Raw genomic sequence first — 9,307 nt, forward strand, 5'->3', positions numbered from 1 at the left:
TTGAACTGCTTCAAATAAATGATTTACCAAGATACTATAACTTATTCTATTAATTCTATTTCTTTTACCAAGGGGTCGACTCAGTTCACTCTTCTTCTGTGGTGACTGGCAAACTCCAAACAGTGAGTTATTCTTCTACACTTCTTTCTTTCCCTTTGCTAAGGTTTTCTTATACTTCATCCCCTTGTAATACTTGCACACTACCCCTCCATTATATGACTGACATTTCAAATAAGCTGATAATGTCATTTTTTTGTCAGCTACTGCAGTGGATGACTGAGGAGGGTGATTTAAGACAATGAAAGAATACAACCCCCAAACATAACCTTCCAGTGTAAAGCTGGAGTTATTCCATTATATTTTATTATTATCAAACCCCTTTTAAATACCTAGCGCCTAACAATGCATCAGTCCATTTCACAGCTTACACGCACACACTATGGCACTCAGCCTCAAGCCCATTGGTATATAGTTGAAACACATTTTGAAAAAAGGCTAAGTAATTTCCTAAACCTGTTGTGTACTGCAGTCATAGCGGAGGACACTAATGGAGTATATAGTGCATTTTGTTGGGGACTATTTTCAGCAGTGGACTGATACACATTTGGTGCTCTAGTGAGTAATTACGGCAACAAGATGTTAATCAGAATTAAAAAACGTATGGCTTGTGTATGTGTTTTTAATTTTAGCAATATTAGACTTTGACCTAATACAGCTAGCTTTTTATTCTGGTGTATAATGTATAATAGTATAATAAAATATATAATAATAATATATAGTAGTGTATAAAGCTATACTATGCTTTGATAAGGACACATTTATTGTTGTGTTTGGTCTTTTCAATGGATTCATTGGATTTGTTGACAGTATGAAAAATATAGAATATCTTCAGCCTCATCCATTAAGGATTAGGCAACGGTTAAAACTTTCTTTTTCTTGGGAGGCTCATGCTTCAATTATAAATAGGTTTGATTCTGATTTGACATGTACATAAAGCATATGTTTCCACTGTCCAAGAACATCTGTTATAATTCAATTAGGCCTTTTTATTACTGACGATCTCTCATCTCCAAAACTTTACCACAAGAGGACAGTGTTTCCCTGTGGAAAAGTCGCTGCTGCCAAATCTCACAGATTACACCATCTCCCTCCTCTCCTCTGTGTGCTGTATTTGAGCATTGCTATGACAGCCTTAGCGAGGCCGTTGGCCATTAAATTACATTAGTTTGCAATCCCAAATGTAAAAACTGTACAATACATGTTTGTGTAATGTGGCAGAGAAGAATCTTGAAAGTTTGACATTTACAAATAAAAGGACTATTCCTGAGCTCTTCTACAAACTGAATTAAAAACAGATGGCGTGAGTGAGAACATAAAACTTGCAAGACAGCAGAGCAACTGAGTGTCTATTTGTGTGTGAGACAGGGAGGGAGGGAATAAATCTAATTTAGATAAAGGGACAGGAGTTATTTTGAGCCTGTGTGTTTGGGGTTGAAGAACAGTTTGCGGACGTCCACGGGGACCTGGCGGACTGGTGTTCACCACCTGCAGCAAACCCCCTAAAAACCTGGGAACATCTTCTCTCTGACTTCCCCTCTGTTCTCCCCCTTACAAGAAACACACACACACACTAACTCCCACGAACCGTCTTCTGCTTTCAGCCCACTGATTCAGTCCGTCTGTGTTATCAGCCCACTGACTCATTGTGCCTCAGTCTGTCCAGCTCATGGCCCTTTTTCTATTTTCATCCTGTCCTGACATGAAAATGCCACGACCTTGTGTCTTGTGTTGAGCCACTGGAGGTATATGTGTATGTGTGTGTTATTTATGTGTACGTGTTTGAGTGTGAAAGCCTAATCCAACATGCCCACGGTCATCCTCGCTGTCTAAATGGCTAATGGAATTGGTTTACTTGGTATTATTGATAATCACATGGGTGAACAAGGGAACAGCTGGTCCTCTCCTGCTTATCATCAGATAACAGGGTCGAGGAAATGGGAGGAAACGAGTGGGCACAAGAGAAACAAGTTAGAAGGGAAACAATATAGATTTACCGTAACATTAAAGAAACAGCAGAGAAAGAGGTTGTTCTAAAAAGCTATATTTTCCTTCTTAATAAATAAATGAGATGTTCTGGCCTGACAGTCAACAGCAGCCGTCAGTCGTAGACACAGAAGCAGAACTGACAGAATTACCTTTCACTGAACTGTCTGGGGTTTTTTCTTTTTTTTTTTTTTGACATTTTATAAATTCCTTTCACAAAAATTGCAGCGCCGATATTTTATTTAATAGTCTCGAGGCACTGTTTGGATGGCAAATCAGCCTCGCGGTGCCCACTCACTGGAAAACATCCTGCAAGTAAGAGAGCTGATATGAAAGAAGAAGAAAAAGCTCACTGATTTGGTGGCGTATCGGTATTATATTTAAACGCTTCACGCCAAATTGGACATTTCACGGCAAAGAAACCCACAACAATAATGCGTTAAAGTGATTTTTTTCAGGCGGAAACGTTTTTCAAAACAACCTTTTCTTGTTCAGCAAATTGCCGGACTTAGTTTCTACCCCACTGAGTACTCTGAGGAGGGCCCATTTTGGCCAGTGGCCTTAAGATGGTTCTGAGCCAAAAATAGAGACAGACAGAGTTCTGAAAAGCAGCGTTTCCCCCTCATCTCCCCATCATTCAATGTGCAGTGACTTGTCCTCTTCTTGCCACCCTCAGTCCTGCTTTCTCTGCTGCTTCTTTTTGCATCCATCTTCTAAGTTGCAACGCAGGACAATATGGCTGGAATCCTTTTGACTTCACGTGAACTCACAATTGCAGCGTTTCAACTTAACCTATTTGGTGCAACGCCTGTTAAAAAAAGCACGCATTTGTGTATGACTCATTTCCAAGCAAGGTACCTACAGTGCTTTTATGAGGAGTTGTTTTGTGATTTTTACTCTGTCAGAGTGACATTGTCATCTCTTTGACTTCACATTTATGATGTGCTCAGGGCTTTGAGGTACGAGCACTGGAATGTCTTCAACATTTTTTTTCTTCCTTCACGATTTTTAAAGTCCTGCTGCGTGTGCTCGTCAGACACAGCACCTCCCACACAGTCAGGATTTGTCAAAATGAGTTTGACTTTCATTGGAGGAGGCTGATTTCTCTGAAAGTCACATGATAGGTTTCAGTTTATTATTTCAGGGATAATTAATAATAAAAAAAAAAGAACTGGAACATATTGCTCATGATCAAATAACCTCTTTAATAATTTTCATTAATAGCACCTCATGATATTAAAGGTCATGTTGACAACACTTTTATGTAGACAAGTAATTTTTTTTTTAATAATACATCCACAGAGCTTATAGAAAGGTGCAGAATAAAAGTAATAAATAAATAAAACATTATTATCATGGTGAATCAATCATTTTGAAATGTTTGTTGTGATCAGAATTATTTTGTTTATGTTCGTCAGAATTCTGACCTTCTAACAAGGTTTGGCAGCCAACAAAAGTATAACAGTGTTGGTAGTTGCCAGTTTGTGGGTAAAAAGAAACAAAAAACGTAAGAAGGGCTAGCATTAGCAACAGTAATGTTAGCTACGGTAAGCAACTGTAATGTCAGCTAGCGTTAGCAATGGCAACATTTGCTAGCCGCCGTCAGCAATGTTGGTTAACATTAGCAACATTTAAATAAAAATAAATAAAACTAGCTAGCTAAGGGTTAGCAACATTAGCTAGCATTAGCAACTTTCACTAATACATGAAGGGGCAATCATCTTGTTTTGAACAACCGCAGCGCTGTGGCGTGAACGGCGTGGACTGAAATCACGTACAACACAACTGTTGTCCAAATCATCTGCCCCCTATTGGTTGACAATTTGTTGCACTAGCTAAAGTTGCTACCATTAACATTGCTAACGCTAGGTGGCTAACATGAAGGCAGTACAGTATGATGGGCACGTACTGTAGAACTCAGCTATTGTTAAAAATGTTTCCACAAACTGGCAACGACCAAGACTGCTGATTGCTTACACAGATACTACCTGATACCAACGGCGCCATACTGTTGGCTCACAAACCTTGCTAGAAGCTGGAGATCGCTGAGATAAACAAAACAATCATTTTGGACACTGAGAGGTGAGTCACTCCACTGTGAGTTTCTGTGGCGTCTTTCCCTCCTTTGCACACTTTTCATGACCTCACTTTACTCCCATCAGATAATATGAACAGAAATATTCCCTTGGCCCTACCAGGCAGTTTTTTAACCACTCTCAGTGTGCACTTCAATATAACCCTGCGCTCTGTCTTCATGTCTGGCTACACTTTTAGTCATTCACTTTGGGTCAAAAAGGCAGCCAAGGACATGTCCGATGACAGTATTAAATGTTATGTAAGATCAAGGCAGGATACATCCAGACTGCCCTTAGCTTAATATGCCTTCATCAACAAAGACAGTGCACGTTGCTGGCTAATGTGATAATGATAATTTCATTTTTATAAAAATCTGGAACACCCTGTGCTCATTTTTGAAATGATGTGACTTCAAAACAGACAGTCCCACCCACTTCAGGCAACATGCCGGTGTGCAGAGGTGAGAGAGTAAGCCTGTTTCTAAACTTCTCTCTCAACCTCTTTGTTTTATTATTAACAATTATTTCTGTGACCGTGTGACCATACAAGGTATTGTGTCTTGTCCCTCTCTATATTGTGGCTGTTTGTAACACTTTTCGAACACTTTTGACTTCAGACGTTGTCAGACAACACTTGGACAGTCCGTATTTATTGACACTGAGTATCAAATGATGTCAAATGATGTCATGCATGCCAATTTCTACCCATTCATCATATCCAACACATCCATATTCCATCAGTGTACTTCAAAGATGTCCTTTCCACCCAAATAAAGCTAAATCCATAATTCATCAATGAAGGGCTCTTGTTGGAGCATTTGTTTTGCTCTGAATAGCAATTACACACTTCTTACTAAGCAACTGCTTGTCGGAGAGAAAAGCTAGCACGCTTGCTTCTGTGCCCTTGGGCGCGTTTCCACTCGCGGTGACTTTGTAATCATGAAGACAAGTGGATGCTATTGATTTTGAACAAGTCAATTATGAGAAGGCGGAGAGGCACAGAGTTTGGTGGATATAAGCAAGTGAAATGTTAAGGAGGTGGAGGGAAATAATTAATGTGCAGGTCCTGGTTGTGAATGGCTGTAATGAGGTCGTTGAAGTATCCTCTCTGTTTGTGTCTCTGTTTGCCGTTCTATCTTCCTTTTGCTTTCTCTGTACCTTACTGTGTGTGTGCTATTTACAATTAATAACAATGCAATCAAAAATCCACTTAGACTTTATAATGGGCAGCTGCAACTTTTATTAGCTGCAACTAATAAAATGAATCATGGTTATGCTGATTTAGAGAGCCAATTATCAATATTTGCCTAACAATAGAAGTTTCTATTGCCAGTGCTTGCACATTAGCACACCTGAGTCACACGGACCCATTATTTAGCTAATAAGCTGCAGCTGTGCTTATCCCACCAGGACACAGTGTGAAAAGGGTCTGTAAGCCATTCTGTGGTCACACAGCAGGATTGGAAATCTTGTTTGCTTTGAGTGAATAAACTGTCAAATCTTATTCGAACTTCACATTAGCTATATTCATTTCATTCATATTCATACTAGCTATGCATACAAGGGACAAGGTATCTTCATACTAGCTATGCATACAATACAAACATGTTATTTCATAAATATAAAGCTTGATCCAGCTTGACACAGTTAACTTACAAAGAGGGGGGACAAAAATGTTTGTGTTTTTGTTTCAAATGAAAAAAAACTGTGGCATCACTGTGACGTGATGCCACAGTGCATCACATCACGTGATGCCATAAGCTCACATTGTGAAAGAAGCGGCTGTAAAATGGTGCATACATTTTTATGAGCGCTACAACCTTTGCGAAATGACAGAATCAGAATTTGAGCCATTCGGTCCAATATAATTTGGAAAGTCTAGAAGAGCTGCCCGATTAAATTGTTTTATCTCCATTTAAGTTAGCCAGGCGCTCAACTGAAAGTTCGGCGGAAATCTCTAGTGCATGCGCTCTATGGGCCACACAACACAGAAGATTAGGGTATTTTCATACCTGGGAAGTCGAGCTTTTTTTGGCTTCAAAACGATGGACGATGACAGACAGATGGTTCATCCAAACGCCTGTCAAGTTTTTTTTTTAAGGAAATGCCCTTTCCCAGACAGTTTCTAGCGGTGCCTTTCCAGATGTTTTCTGTGTAACAGCACATCTGGAGCGGATCAGCCTGGATACATAAAAATAACACTAAACAAACAAAGATGAATCAAGGAACAGCCCATCATCTGTCAGCCCAGACCTGACCTATAAAGTTTGTCTAAATTTGGACAACCTGGGATTAATGTTAGGTCAAACATGCTCCTGGATACATGGTTGAATTCAAGGCACTGGACAGTAGCCGTCGAGTTGAAGATAAGTCATTTATCCAAGAGGCCTCATTACTTCTGACGATTAAGCCGATGAAGCACTTGAGTTTTATACAGCTCATTATCTTATTTTAACTTTGACTTGAGAGACCAAACAAATATTGTTTTAAGAGATAATGCCAATATCTTAAAAAAAAAAGACATACATCATCTTTGAGAGACACAGAGAGAGCAGAACCAGCACAGAACAGAAGCGTTACTGATGCCTTCCTCCACCTCTCTTCCAATAACAGAGGTCGAGGTGACAAGAGTGACCCCTGGGAAAGAAAGTGATATTGAATGACAGCTTCAGCACACAACCACCAAACACAGGAGTCTAAAGTAAGGTGTATTCTGTCTTAGCAGTGTAACTAATGACATTAATGACATCTCTTTTAATGAAGCGTCCATAAGAGTGTCAGCGGTGTCTCCGTGTGTGACAGTGGTCATTAATTTAATTATTCAGATTTGTGTTTTTCCTACAATGTCAAAAGGCCTTCTGTGAAAAAGGCTGGAAGTGGCGTGACGTAATGGAACGCAGCCATTACTAATGTTGTTAGTGACACCTGAGTTAACGTGTCCTTCATAAGAAAGAGCTATTGCATGGGTGGCCTGACTGCATTATCTCTACGTGCGGCCGAAAAGATTGAAGTTGGTATAATTATGATGATGCACACATCACAAAACAGGGGGAATTACACAGGCACACACACACACACTGCTCCTCAAGCCTTTATGGTACCAACTACAGAGATAGAGCGGGTGAAACAGGCACGAGCACACAGAGTCAGTGAAGGGGGGAGCTGGATCTGGTAATGGGAGATAAATTAGCCTCCCTCTGCTGAGGCGTAGTGGTGTCAGGAGATACACAGCGTCGATGGCACAACAACGGTTAGCAACAAAAGAGCGGAGGGAGATGATGGTGGTGGTGGGATGCAGCAGTACAGAGAAATGAATGTGCTTTGACTGAATCTGCTCTGAAAATGACATGACAGACGTCACAGACAGATTTGCGATAGAAGAACAGTTTTTACCACGAGCCCTGATTGTTAATGTGTTATGGTTTTAGTGTTTTTTAAAAGGTCTCCATTGCTTAGCAGCCGCCGGCCTCCATTTATTTTGGTGCATTGTGAAAATGGACTTGAAATATGCATGAGTAAAGGATTATATCACTGCAAATGTGATCCACTTTACTATGCTTATGGTTTCAGGGTAATTAAAGCCTGAGATGGATGCATTTGGCTTGCACTGCTATTAAATACGCTACAGGTATTAAATAATTACAAACGACCACTTTGATCACACTTTAATTTGACAGAAGTTTGTTTGAAACCTACTTCCAAAACAACTTTCAACCCGGGCGTTTGTCAACATGACATGAGTTTTATGCACTTTTGAGAAACTTATTTTCTACCACAACATGAAGCAGAATGACAGCTGAGCTCACGCTGGATAGGTTTCTTTGAATACTGTTTAACATTTCAATGCTCGCAGACAAAACAGGCTGCAGGCGCCGCTTGGTGAACAGAAATATTGAATGTATCGAGCAGATGCTTCAGGGCGAATTGTTGGAATCACTCGCCTTATTGTTTGTTCCTTCAATCTTATCTCGGCTGCGAAGCTCCGTGTCCCGCTTTGATGGAACCTGTGTGATGGAAAATGAGCTGGTGCGTGAAATCAGCAGAGGTAAAGTTGTCAAGTGAACTCACCCAAGACAGCCTGATAGAAAGGGAGCGATTATTACGGACCACAGAGGTGGCTCTTAGCTGTTCTTTGTGATTTCACTCATTGTGTGAAATAATGTTTGTGTATAGTTATTACTTTTTTATCAGTATCAGAAAGAACACTGATAACACCGACATTTTGTGTTTGTTGTGTTTGTTTGTCAGTGCCTGCAGTGCCATTAATAAGAAATATTAAGACACACATACGATGTATTTATATTGCTTTCAATCTTTTGCAAATATTGAAGCGACCTGGTAACACTTGAACATGCACATTTAATGGAGGTGACAAGTAAGTCATGTTATATTAGGGATGCATGATATGTTTATTCAGATGATAACCATTTATTAACTGCTCCTCATAGACGATACAGATAACTGATATCTTCACATTTCTATATCCTAAAAATAATAAATTTCATCTTCTTCTGCTTCTTGTTCTTGTTCTTTTTCTTCTTATCTGTCTTTATTAACTGATTGCCACCAAACCAACTTTTAAGGTGCGTACTGTCACCTACTGTGTCGCAGTGTGTAAGCTGCGCTTGGTAAGTTTATGAAATCAATTCGGCTTCGTATCATTAACTCTATTTATTGGCCATATTTCACTGATACTGTTAAATAGCTAGTAATATAAATTTCCAAATATCAGGCTGATAACTAACTGCATGGACAGCCGACGTTAACATGAACAAACACATTTATTTGGGATACTGTCAACACCAATCACAGATACAACCAACATGTATTTAGTCATATTTTACAGCCGAGACCCTAAAACAGAAGTAACGCATCGTTTTCTGTGGCAAGCATCTGAAACAGGGCCGAATTTAAAAACTATGCCCGTGAGTAATTCTTATGAATGTTAAAAGGTATCAAGGTGATACAACTGTTAATTCTAAGAATAAGTAACTAAACTATTAGCAGAAAACAAAACTATACTAACAGCAGTGGCAGCGATGGGGGGTGATCGCCTCCCTACAACCCACCTGAGTCCACCACTGAAATACAGTATGCACTAACGTCACTCACTGCAGAGAACATCTTTCATTGTAGTTATGAGAAGACTCTTCCTACTAACAGTTGAAGATAATGTTCCTCTGGCACGG

This window comes from Pagrus pagrus (assembly GCF_965226575.1).
Source record: "Pagrus pagrus genome assembly, chromosome: 14".
Classification (NCBI taxonomy): domain Eukaryota; kingdom Metazoa; phylum Chordata; class Actinopteri; order Spariformes; family Sparidae; genus Pagrus; species Pagrus pagrus.